Genomic DNA, 13,687 nt, shown 5'->3' on the forward strand with positions numbered 1-13,687 from the left:
TCATGCTCCTAGCCATAACCTTAAAGAAATGGTACAAAATTAGACATAATACAAGCATAATAGTAACTTAAAAGACTCCAACTATCATGTACTGAATTTCAAAGAAAAAAGATATTTATGAAATCAAGATGAGATAATCTTAAAATACATAAGGAAAATTTAGCAAAAATTGAATGGAAGATCACTAACAGAAGAAGTGTTGGGCATCTAGAAAAGCCTTCATGAACATGGTTTAACATGGAATATGGCTAAAAAGTGGGGCAGGTTTCAAGAGCACCTGGAACAGTGAAAGATATTCCTTATGGGTTGGGAAAAATATGCTGCTGGTTAAACATGAGGGAACAGCTTTTCCTGTTGATAGTGTAACAGGCAGATTAGGTAGCCCAACTGGTCCATATCTGCCAAAAAATTTCACCTCCCTAATCTAGAATTACACATTTCAGAATAATATGCATAAATTCATTTCATTCCATCCTACTTTCTTATTCAGCACAATATTTTTACATTGCATATGTGGAAATGTAAAGATATTACATATCCCTGGCTTTTATCATCTCTTAGATCACTTCTTACTTCCATTAATAATTCTGGAGTCATTAAAACAAAGCAAAACAAAACATAAGAAAAAATCATGTAGCCCATTATAATGAGTACCTTTCATAAAGAAAAGCATGTACACTCCAGTCAATCAAAATGTACCTATCCTAGATTAAAACAAATATTGTTTGACAATTACCCTAAAGGATTTTAGAGAATAGTTAAATATTATTTGATACAGCCTGTGCAAAATCAGATAAAGGATCAAACCCTAAAATCATTTTCAAAGCCCTGAGATGTTAATCTGACTAAACCAGTTTTGAGATCACGTTTGTGATGTAGTCAAAACAAACAAATCAGTCTCTAATGCCTCAAACTTAATTCCATACCCTACACATTTTGATTTTCCTCTTGTTTATACATTTCACCTGCACATTTATATTTATTAAAACTGTAAGGAAAAATGCCTAAAAATTTACAGGACAACATTTTCACCAAGGAAATGCACTGTATCCTTCTTTTCTCAAAGTGGCTGACCAAGTAATTTGAAAAAACTCCATACGTCACTTTTGTCAGACATTATCCCCACCTCAGTCCTTAGAAATGTTGTGTCATTCTCATATACCTGAAGCATTCAATCTGAATGAATTCACTGGAGAGCCTTCTGTATATTTTGTTGTATTCTACCATAATTAAATAATTACTTGCATCCTGCTGAATTTATTTTTAAAAACCCATATGCACTGGACAAGTTGGAAAGTCAGCCTTATAATTTAACCTCTGATGTTAGCATTTTAGTATTAGGTGTCATAAGACAGGGTACTCACTGCTTCATGCTCACAGATAAAAAAATATTCTGAATATTGATATTTCTGTCTGTGAGAGGTATAAATACCTAATTATTCTGGCTTCCCTGTCCCCTAAAAACTTGCCTTGTGAGCTTCACACACCTCCACCAGAATCCTTCATTAATCACACCAAAATGTCTTATGCTGAAGCTGTAAAAAACATTCCCAAAGCCCCTCTCTTTTATACCTGGATATTGAGATATCAATGTAAGGTTTAATTCCTCTTTTAAACCAAAATTGTTCACTGCCAGTTTCATCCCTGAGACTTCTAGCTAAGGCTCCAAAATACCTGAATTCCATACTTTCTCCAATTATCTCTAAAGATCATTTACTGGAAGTGATAACCAAGACAAAAAATCCTTCCTGCATGGGATCTGACAATATACCTGGCTGCTTAATTAGTGTTAAACATGCCCATGCAGACTCACTCCTTAAACTGGTTAGCTTAAATTTCTCTACTGGTTTCATCCTAATGAGTGGCAGACTGCAGTCAAGATGCCACTTCAAAAGGCTAACCTTACAACTAATCCAGCTAATTAGAGACCTATCAGTCTTACAAGCATCATCTGCAAAATCACAGAACATATTAAAACTGCCCTCACAAACTATGATATCAAGAATCTTATTCAAACTGACCCCCAAACGTCAGGTTTTGTGAAAAGTAGAGCCTGGCTCCAGAATATGGTAAACTTCTTTGAAAGGATTACAGGATCAGTTGATGCAGCATATCTTGGCCTAGCCACGGCCTTCAACACCATATTCGCTGCTGGCATCTTGCAGAAACTAAACACATTAAAAACTGACTCATATATGTAAGAACTCACACTGTGTGAGTTGCTGGAGCTTCATCAGAATCTGTGACAGTGACCAGTGGTTTTCCTTATGGTTTGGTGCTGGGATATCTCCATTTTGGCATTTACTTCTCAGATTTCCAAGCAGAAATCCAAGAAAGTTTGCATATAGCTAAAAAGTGTGTGTGGGGGGTGTTAAATCACTCTCTGACAACCAAATCCACCAGCATAAAGTTTGCCTACTACACACTTGGTGTGTAAAATGGACTCTAATTACTAAAAGTGTAGTATCATCACTTTGATGCACAACTCCTTTTTTCATCATATTGTATAGACAACACACCAATACAAAATGAAAATGTTGTCAGGGACCTACGTACTTGAATTGATAATTACCTCTCTTTTGACCATCATGTGACCTTGGTTGTCAGGAAATCCTTTATTCGGTTACAATCTGAGGGTCATGCTGCTCAAAGCTAGAAGACTAAATCTTATGATAAACTCACTCGAAGCACTCTTCAAAATGGAGAACATCAACATTTGTGCTGTAATGGAGACCTGGCTTAAACCGGCAGAAAGCACCCTGCACTACCAGGCTATAACTCATTCCACATCTTTTGGTCCCAAAACATGGACCAAAGCTCCAAAGGTGGTGGTGTCACCATATTCATAAAAGATATGCACACCTCCAGACTATTATCCCAGCATAACACATCTGAGATACTTCAGGTACAACTAACATTAGGTAAGATGGCGATCCAGGTCATAGCCTGCTATAGGTCCCAAACCATATCCCTAGACTCTCACTCCATGTTCCTAAGCACCCTAGAATCTATCAAGGTCCAACCCAACACTCTTATACTAGGAGACTTCAACTACCTGTCCATGAACTGGGAAAACTACTCAAGCACCAATACACTGGCCCAACGCTTCCTGGAATTCATCAATTCCAATTCCCTGGACCAGCTCATTCTGACCCACACTAGAGGAAGCAACATCCTTGACCTGGTTATTACTAACATGTGCGACTGTTGCTCTACACCAGTAGTCAATCCCTCCCTGGTCAGATCCGACCATAAACTAATCACCATGGAAAACTACATCTTACCCACACCCCCACAAAGGTAACCACCTTAAAAACTTCTCCAAAGCTGACTTTGGGCTCCTAAAAACAGAGGTGGCTAACTTCATGGCACCCATGCCAATGGAAAATAGCTGCATGACTGCCAAATCATACACCAATGCCTGTACGAACATGTACATAAATGCATGGAACTAGCCATACCCGACAGAACCAAGGTGCTCTCCTCCAAAAAAAGGAAGCCAATCCAGTGGTTCCCTGTAATAAACTCTACAACAGACGGAAGAAACTGTTGCAGAAAAAGGTGAAGTCCCATGACTGGAAAAACACCCTTATTAGCCTCAACAAAAAGTTGAGATCACTCATCAAATCCTCCAAAGCCAGCTATGAAGGCAGAATTGAGGCAAACACTAAAAACAATCATAAAGCCTTCTATAGTTATATCAAGAACTTCCACAGTAATACCCAGATTTGCTTTGAGTTACTGCACAATGGTACTTCCTATACTGAGCCAACATACTGGCCAACAGATTCAGTAACAACTTTACCCCCCCCCCCAAAGGACCAATCACAATACCAGAAGAATTCCAGGCACCCAGCATTACTACAGCACAGGTTAACACTGCATTGTCCAAGGCCAAAAATGCAGCTTCCATGGGACCTGATAATATCCCTGTCTGTGTTCTACATGAACTACAAAGTGAACTGGCACCACATCTGTGTGCCCTGTTCAGTCACAGCCTCACCTCAGGCTTTGTCCCTACTGAATGGCACTGCTATGGTCATCCCTCTCCATAAAGGGGGAGTGAATACAGATCCTGGGAATTATCACCCCATTAGCCTGATGAGCCTGATATGTAAAGCTGTGGAGTGCGTCATCATGGACCTGAGTAACAAAGATATAGGAAATCTCCAAACTCTAGCCTCCATGCAATTTGGCTTTGTGAAAGTTAAATCATGCCTGCTCAACCTGGTTGACTTCTTTGAGTCAGTCACCAAGGCTGTGGATAAGAGTAAGGCAGTGCATACAGCCTACCTCGATCTGGCCAAGGCCTTTGATACCATTCCTCACTCAGGAATTATTGATAAACTCACCAAACTAGGCATCAACCTCTATATCACTAGGTGGGTTGCAAACTGGCTCACAGATAGAACACACAGTGTGAAAGTAGAAGACTCCAAGTCAGACTGCTGACAAGTCATGAGTGGAGTCCCACAGGGATTGGTCCTGGGTCCTCTCCTGTTCAGCATCTACTTCTCAGAAGTCCAGGCCAACACAAAGGGACTCTGGCTGACCACGTCTGCAGATGACTGCAAGCTGGGAGCCATTATTAACTCCCCAAGTGATGCAGACAACCTACAGAAAGGCCTCACTGAGACCAGAAACCATGGCTTTAAGTTTAACTCCAAAAAATGCTTCGTCATCCCCTTTGGTAAAAATCAATTCCCACTAATTACCACATCGATGGGAGCCCACTGAACACTGAAGGCATTATAAGAGATCTGGGGATGAAGGTTGACAGCAACCTCTCCTTCGATCACCACACTGCCACTGTGGTCAGAAAGTCCTTCTATGTGGCACATCTCATTACCAAGGGTTTTGCATCCAGGAAGAAAGAGGTCATCGTCTCTCTCTACTCTTCCCTCATTAGACGAATCATTGAGTATAATGCTCCATTTGGCATGTACCTCACTAGACACCTGCAACAGCTTGAGAGCCACAGAAGTACCTCATGAAGATGATCCTAGGCATTAAACACATGTCCGACACAGACAGAATCAAAAGACTCCAGCTGTTCTCTCTCTCATATTGCCTACTTAGAGGAAATCTCTGCTTGACTTACAAAGCAATGTCTGACCCAGCTCTGTTAGAAATGCTACATCTAAAGAAATCTCAATCCCTCCACACCACATGCCCCAGAGACCTCAACCTCATTACCACAATCAACAGAACATGCTGGAGGATGGCCTAATGGTTAAGGTGTTTGCCTTGCAAACACAAGGTGCAGGGTTTGAGTCTCACAAGGGACAATTGGCTAAGTTTAAAATAGGTTGCAAGGGCAGTTAGCTTAGTACTAATCTATGAACCTATGAACCTTACCCAGAGACTGCCCATGCTCTGGAATAGACTTCCCATGCATGTCAAGCAGAGCACCTCGCTGTCCCTCTTCAACAGATATCTTGATGAGTGGATGGGTAATAGAAAGTTCACCCCGGGGATCACTCCAGTGGCTCTACTTACTAGAGGTACTGAAAACTAATGTTGGGCGGTACGATGCCAGGGCACTTCTATGGGCTAGGCCTGTAAAGTTTCCAGAGCAATTAGCCTAGTACACACCTATAAACCTATGAACCCATACCTGCAAAAAGAATATCTACAAGGTCTAAAGAGATAACCCCTGCCTTATACTCAGCATTGATCAGACTAGTTATTGAGCACCATGCCCCCTTTAGGATGTATCAGGCAACTAGTAAGACACCAAAGGTTTCTAACTAAAACTATCACAGAGCTAAAGTCCCTGAACTATTAAGAGAAGCTGGAAGCTTTATCCTTTTATTCAGTATCTTACAGACTTTTGAGGGAGATCTATGTCTTACTGCACCTTTAGACACCCAGTTGTCCTGTACCTCTTGTATTTTAAAAGTCCAATGGTTCCTCCAGTGCTAGAATAATATTCACCAACAGATAAATAAAACACTATGGTGGGACTGGATTAAAAACCAGTGCCTCCCAAACCTCTAGAATAAACATTCCCTGCATATTACACTTACAAATGCCTTCTACCAGCACCTGCAGGGCTGCATGGATCAGGCAATCCCAAGCAAAACAAAGACTCTTTGTACCAAAGGCAAGCGTCCAGTCTGGTGGACCCCAGCCATAAACAAACTCTACAACAAAAGGAGAAAGCTACTACAAGATAGAGCAAAATCCTTAAAAGGTAAGACACCGCTGATCACTATAAGTAAAAAGCTAAGAGCTCTCATAAAATCATCCAAAGCTAATTTTGAGAAAAAATAGCTAAGGACTCTAAAGACAACCATAAGGCATTCTTTAGCTATGTCAGAAACCTAGGAGGAAACTCCCAGATATGCTCAGAATTAGTTCAAAATGATGTGAAGATTACTGATCCTACAGACATTGCCAACATACTGGCTGAAAGGTTCAGTGCAAACTTCTCCCTCCCCTAAAGGAGAGATATCTATACCAAATGATTGTAGCCCCCAAACATCTCTAACGCCCAGGTGAGAACTGCTCTCTCCAAGGCAAAGAACACAGCATCCATGGGACCTGATGGTGTCCCCGGCTGTGTGCTCCATGAACTCAACGAGGAATTAAACCCACAGTTAGGACAACTGTTTAATCTTAGTCTCACCTCCGGATACGCACTCCAGGAGTGGCGCTGGCGACTGTGGTCCCACTCCACAAAGGCGGTGCCTCCACCGACCCTGGAAATTACCGTCCCATTAGCTTGACAAGCCTTATCTGCAAAGCCATGGAGAGGATCATAATGGATCTCATAAATAAAGACATAGGGAACTTGCAGACTTTGGATCCAACCCAGTTTGGCTTTGTCAAAGGCAGATCATGCCTTCTAAACTTGGTTGACTTTTCAAACAGTCACCAAGGCCATTGACGAGGAAAGGCAGTCCATACAGCCTACCTAGACCTGGCAAGGCTTTTGATACAATACCTCACTCGGGTATCATTGAAAAACTCATCAACTTAAATGTAAACCCATACATTACAAGATGGGTTGCAAACTGGCTGAGTGACAGAACCCACAGGGTCAGAGTTGCTGGCGCCATGTCAGACTCAAAGCCTGTCACAAGTGGTGTCCCACAGGGCTCAGTCCTGGGCCCACTCTTGTTTGGCATCTACTTTTCTGAAGTACAAGCAAACACAGGAGGGTTATGGCTGACAAAGTTTGCAGATGACTGCAAACTGGGCGCCGTAGTTGAAAACACATCCGACACAGATATCCTTCAGAAGGGTCTCACAGAAATGGATAACTGGTGCCAGAGCCATGGCCTAAAGTTAAATGCCAAGAAATGCATAGTCATACCCTTCAGGAAAAATAAGGTTACCCCTAGCTACCATATAGGTGGCAATCCCCTGAACACAGAAGAAGTTATTAGGGACCTGGGAACCCAGGTTGACAGCAGCCTTTCATTCGACACTCATATTGCTAAAGTAGTTAGGAAGACCTTCTACATTGCCCACCTTATCATGAAGGGATTCACATCTAGATCAAGGGAAGTCATAGTCTCCCTATACTCATCACTCATCAGACCAATGATCGAGTACAATGCCCCATTCGGAATGTATCTGACCCGACACTTGCAGCAGCTGGAGAGGCCACAAAGTTCCTCACCAAAAGGATAAAGGGTCTCAAAATCTGTCTTATGCTGCCCGACTGAAAGAACTCCAGTTATATTCAGTTGCTTACCGCTTGCTCAGAGGTGACCTATGCCTGACATACAAGGCCATGTCAAACCCAGATTTGATGAACATGCTTCATCTCAAAAATCTAGATCCCTCAGAGCCACAAGGGCGGGAGACTTAAACCTCGACACGGTTATTAATAGGACATGCTGGAGGGATAGATTCATCACCCAAAGACTCCCTATGCTGTGGAACAAAATCCCGGTTTATGTGAGGCAGAGCACCTCGCTGGCCTTGTTCAAGAGGAATCTTGACCAATGGATGGGAGATCGCAGATACACCCCAGGGGTTACCTCAGTGTCACTGCTCGACAGAGGCACAGCAAAATAATGGGCATAGTTTCTCCAAACTAAAGGGGTGGCGTAAGCCACAAAACTATGGGCTAGGCTTATAAATGCCCTCGGGCAGATAGCCTAGTATGAACCTATGAACCTATTAAGTGTGGTAACTCCAAGTATTTATTTACACATATTTAGGCTTCTGGAAGGACCCCAGACTTTCCTTAATGTTGCAGTCTGATACTTTATTTGGCAAGGTATTGAAACAACTGGACATTTGCTGCAAACAACCATTAATTGTTCTGCAGGCAAAAAAACAGCTATTATAGATGGCACTTAATAATGTTTGTCACCATATAACTCTTTCTAAAATTTGGAACATCATTGCTTATCATTACAAAAGGAAAGGTGGCTTCCCATCACTGCTAAAACCACCTTGTAATTATATACCCTCTTATTTCAACAATTACATTTAGCACATAACCCACCTTTTGCCTAGAGATTATTAAAACCCATAACTACTCTCCCAGAGTCTTCTAATCAAGGTGCCACTATCACTAAAGAGGCCTATCTTTATTATAGCACTAGGAGAAAGGGCTTTTAGAAAGACAGCACTGGCAAACTTGGATGAATTTCATGTCAATATCAGCAAAATCAGCTGGTTAAATATTGAAGCTGAAACTTCTTGATGTCTACAAATGCGAATGTTAAGGAGACAATGTCCGATCTTAGCTGTACAGTTTATACTAATGAAGTTTATTAGTATACCTATGAAGTTATTGTATTATCGTAGTTATATTTAAATGAAACTAGTTTGCAAATATATGCTTAGTTCATCTATGCTCATTCTATGAACAAAAATTACTAGATATATGTCCCAATTTTTAACACTATTTGTCCTGTATTGTAGAACATTTTAAAATTGTATATAATAGTTCAATGTAACTATTTTGTGTTTATATATTTCTATATTGTATAATTTTCAGTGTTATGTGATATCTAGCCCATGTCATGATCGAAAAGGGTCTGATAGCTAGTTCACTTACCTGGTTAATGCATAATAATAAATTAATAAATATTTGCTGTAATGTATTTCATTCCTTTTTTAAAACAAGTTTATTGTTTTTAACATACAAAATAAATATCATAACAATTTTATACAAGCAATTAAAATAGAAATAGTTATAACATTCAATAAAATAACCAAAGTATTTACAAAGACATCCACTACAAATCAAATCAATTGATTAAACTATAATGTCATGCTATTGAGACTAAGATTTTTTAACAGGTTTTGTAAAGTATCCCATATAATATAATAAGATGTTTTTCTAGTAGTTCTTGATTTTATTGTCATCAATTCCATATGACACACCTCAGTCATAACATTTTAAATTCATTAAATGAAGGAGGGGTATCTGAAATCCAATTTCTGGTTATTATTTTTTAGCCACTGCTAGAATAGACCATAATAAGGGAAGTTTAACTTTTTTAACACTTTTAGGAACAGGTGTGTTAAATAATATAAGTGATTTAGAAACAATGAAATTATCTGTGAAAAGGGCCTGCAAAAAATCATTGATTAACTTCCAATATTCCTTCAATTTTATACAGTCATAAAACATATGTGCCCAATCAGCACTTATTTCTACATTACACCTTTTACATAAGTTGTCTTTATTATTTATTTTATTCATCATTAAAGGTGTATAGAAGGATCTATGTAAAAATTTCCAAGTTAAAAGTCTCCAATTAATGGAAGAAGTAGTTTTATAAGCAGATTCCAATATATATTGTTTATCTTGTTGTTTTGGTGATTCACCATTAATGGAAATGAAATAATTCCAATAGGTATCTGAACTGTAATGAGTTTCTTCTCTGATAATTTTATGTATGTATGAGAGCTTACCTTTATCAGAAACGCTATGTTGTAAATTTAATATCAAGTAATCAATCAGTATTGGAACAGATTCTTTAACTGTTAAAGACATTAAATCAATTTTATTAATAAGATGTTGTCTAAAAGTCTGAATTTCTAACCAACATGTTTCTCTCAAATCAAATTCTTGCCTTAAAAAGTCTAAATTTTTTACTTTATTATCAGACAGCAACTGATACCAATACTTTAGATCATTCTCTGTGACTAAAAGAGTTCTTTCAGAGGTGGTTGACAAAAGCATACCTTGTGTATACATTATAGGGAATAGAATAAAATTCCATTCCTTATACTTAGGATGCATGAATATAAAATTACGATAACTGATAATAATGTTTAATGGGTAACTAACTACATATTTTGGTGTAATGGATGAAGTACAAAATTCTTTTACTAACCATAACATGGGGTTATTTACAATAATATTTTTATGTATTAAAGAGATTTTCATGAAGTGAATACTAATTAGTTCCTAGTAATCTTTCCATCTTGCAACATATGACTGATCTATTAACAAAGTAATAACTTTTATAATAGAAGAGATAGTATATAAATTAAAGTCTGGAAATGAAATGCCCCCTTGAGACCAGCTATTAGTATGTTTCTTTAATGCAATCCTAGGTCTATTAGGTGCCCATAAGAAATTTAACATTAGTGAATTCAATTTCTTAATAATTATTTTTGTAGGTGGGAGTATTATTGATTGTATTAAGTATAATATCTTAGGGAATACTATAATTTTAATAATTGTGAGTCTCTCTTCCATTGTAAAAAACATATTGTTCCAGCTATTGAAAAGATTTTGTATATTAAGAAGACAGGTACTATAATTATTATGTATAATAGATTTAATATCTTTAGTTAATATTATACCTAAGTAAGTTATCTGACCTGAGTTGGGTATATATTTGTTAAAATCATTAATGAGGACATTTTTTCGTGTGTATATTGGTAATATTTTAGTTTTTTCTTCATTGAATATTAAACCAGAGATATTTTTAAAATCCATCATTTTATCAAATAAGGACTGCATAGAATAGTTAGATCCAGCTGATGTAATTAGAACATCATCTGCAAAAAGTTGAATTTTAGATATTGTATTTTCATCTATATCAAATCCTTCTATATCAGTACTGTTTCTGATCAAATTAACCCAAGGCTCCATTATTAAAGTGAATAATAGTGGAGAGAGTGGACACCCTTGTTTTGTACCTTTTAAAATGGGTATTTTTTGTGAGACATATGTTCCTATCTTAATGTAAGCCAATGCTCCTTTATATAGATGTTCAATTAGATTTACAAATGCATCTGAGAAGTTTGTGCACTTCAGTAAGATAAACAAGTAGTCCCAACTTACTGAATCAAATGCTGAACTTATATCGAGACTAATAAGTGTTAAATCTTTCTTTTTTCCTATTTGCAAAATCAATTAACGTTAAAGTTCTCCTTATATTATCAAAAGTATTTCTATTTACAATAAAGCCTGTCTGGTCTATATCTATAATGCCTGGGATGATTGTCTTTAATCTATCAGCAAAAATACTCATAAACATTTTATAGTCAACATTAAGTAATGAAATAGGTCTATATGAAGTGCATCTGGTTGGGTCTTTATTGGGTTTTAAAATTGGTGAAATAAATGTGTATTGCCAAGATGGAGGAGTTGTTAACTCATTTTGGGCCAAAATAAAAACCTTATGTATTAATGAGTAAGTACTTTTGGGAATAATTTTATAGATCTCTGGTATAATACCATCATTACCTGGTGCTTTGTTTGATTTAAGCTTGTTTATTTGTGTAATAACCTCTGTATATGTAATATTTTTATCCATTAGTTTAGTCTGTTGTTTATTAAGTTTTTTGTTCATGTTTGTAGTTATAAATTTATTTATTTTATCTTTAGGCTCCATGTTAATGCTATTATGATTAATTTTGTGAAAGTGATTTCTAAATTCATCTAATATTTCTGGTAAACTAGAAACATTCTTCTTTTCCTTGGAGAAAATTTCTTTGATATGATTTTGTTTATTCAACCTTTTTGTTTTATTTTTAAGTCTATGTAAGTATTTGGGACTTATTGAGTAAGACAAAAACTTATATTTCTCTAATGTTATTTTAACTTTATGAGTTAAAATTTCTTTGTATTTCTCATTTAATTTATTTATTTCTTCAATGACTTTTTTGTCCATAATATTTTCTTTATTATTATGTTTGTATGAGTCTAATTTGCTTTGAATATCTAGTAATTCCTTGTCCCAAGATTTCCTTTTATTATTATACCATCTGATACTTTGTCCATATAAATATGATTTTAAAGCATCCCAAACATAAACAATGGAGACTTCAGGTGTATTGTTTAAGTCTAAAAAATGTTGCACTTCTGAAAGTATATAATCTTTATAGTCTTTTAGTTGAGTTAAGTATGCTGGTATCCTTTTGATCTGAACATTGTAAGTACTTTTTATCATAAACTCAAAGACAATTGAATTATGATCTGATATAGGACACAAAATGATTTTAGAATTAATTAAGTCTGCAACCATCTGGTTAGAAATAAAGACTCTATCTATTTTTGAATAAATTTTATATCTGTTAGAATAAAAAGTGTATGGTAATGACTTTGAATCTATCTGATTATTAATATCATTCAAATGATATAAATTAACAAAATCCTTTAAATGTTTTGCATTAGATGTAATTTTCCTTTTTCCTATAGTAGTAGTATCTTTTTCATGTAGGATACAATTAAAGTCACCTGCTAAAATAATATCTCCTGTAGAAAATGATATGATCTTATTGAGATGGTGTTTCACTGTATTAATGCCAATTCCTGGTATCCAATATTCATTGATTAATGTATATGTCTTTCCATTAATCTGTATTGTAACCATACAAAACATTCCTTTATCATCTTTATAAGACTTAATAGTTTTAGGTATGGGCATACTTTTATTCCATAAAATAGCCACTCCTCTTTTTTTCTGAGTGTGTTCTGAACTAACCAAGACTTTATATTTATTAGTGGCTAATTTATCAATATCCTTTTTCAGGAGATGTGTTTCTTGAACGAATACTAAGTTGGCCCTATGCAAATTAATGTATCTCATTAAACTTGCCCTTTTACATGGGTTATTCAGTCCATTAATGTTTAAAGAAATTCCTTTTAGAGAAATCATTTAGCTTTTATAAACATATAAAACATATAATCAGAATAACAATTAACAAAATAAATGATATTATACCTCCTCCTTTAGGTGTACCATTAATTATAGCTGTATTTATTGAAAATCTTATGGGATTTTGTATAAGCTTCACTTTTATTTGTAGTGACAATAAGTTTATAAAATGTGTTGTGGATGTCAGAACTATATACAAACAACAATAAACAGGTGAAAATAATATTAGGATTAAACATTGCACCCAGCCTGGAGTTAAGAACTCCAACTTTGAGTAGCACATACCACTCAAGTTACCCCCTATCCTAAGCAGCAGTACCTCAGCTGCCACCATATCAATTCAATACTAACTATTATTAACTAAAGTTAACCTCATTTAATTAGATTATCTAGTAAGACAAAGCTAAACAATTTATAAATCAGCTTCATATAAACAAATAAGAACATTTAGAAACAGCTCATATTACTATGTACATCTATTTTGTAAAATACACTCATAATCAAAATAGCATTCTAATAAACTTGATAATGGGAACCGAGAAGAGAGAGAGAGAAAGGAAGAGAGAGAGAGAGAGAAAAAAAAAGGAGCATATCTA

This window comes from Protopterus annectens, chromosome 2.part2, assembly GCF_019279795.1.
Source record: "Protopterus annectens isolate FY-2018-M chromosome 2.part2, PAN1.0, whole genome shotgun sequence".
NCBI lineage: Eukaryota > Metazoa > Chordata > Ceratodontiformes > Protopteridae > Protopterus > Protopterus annectens.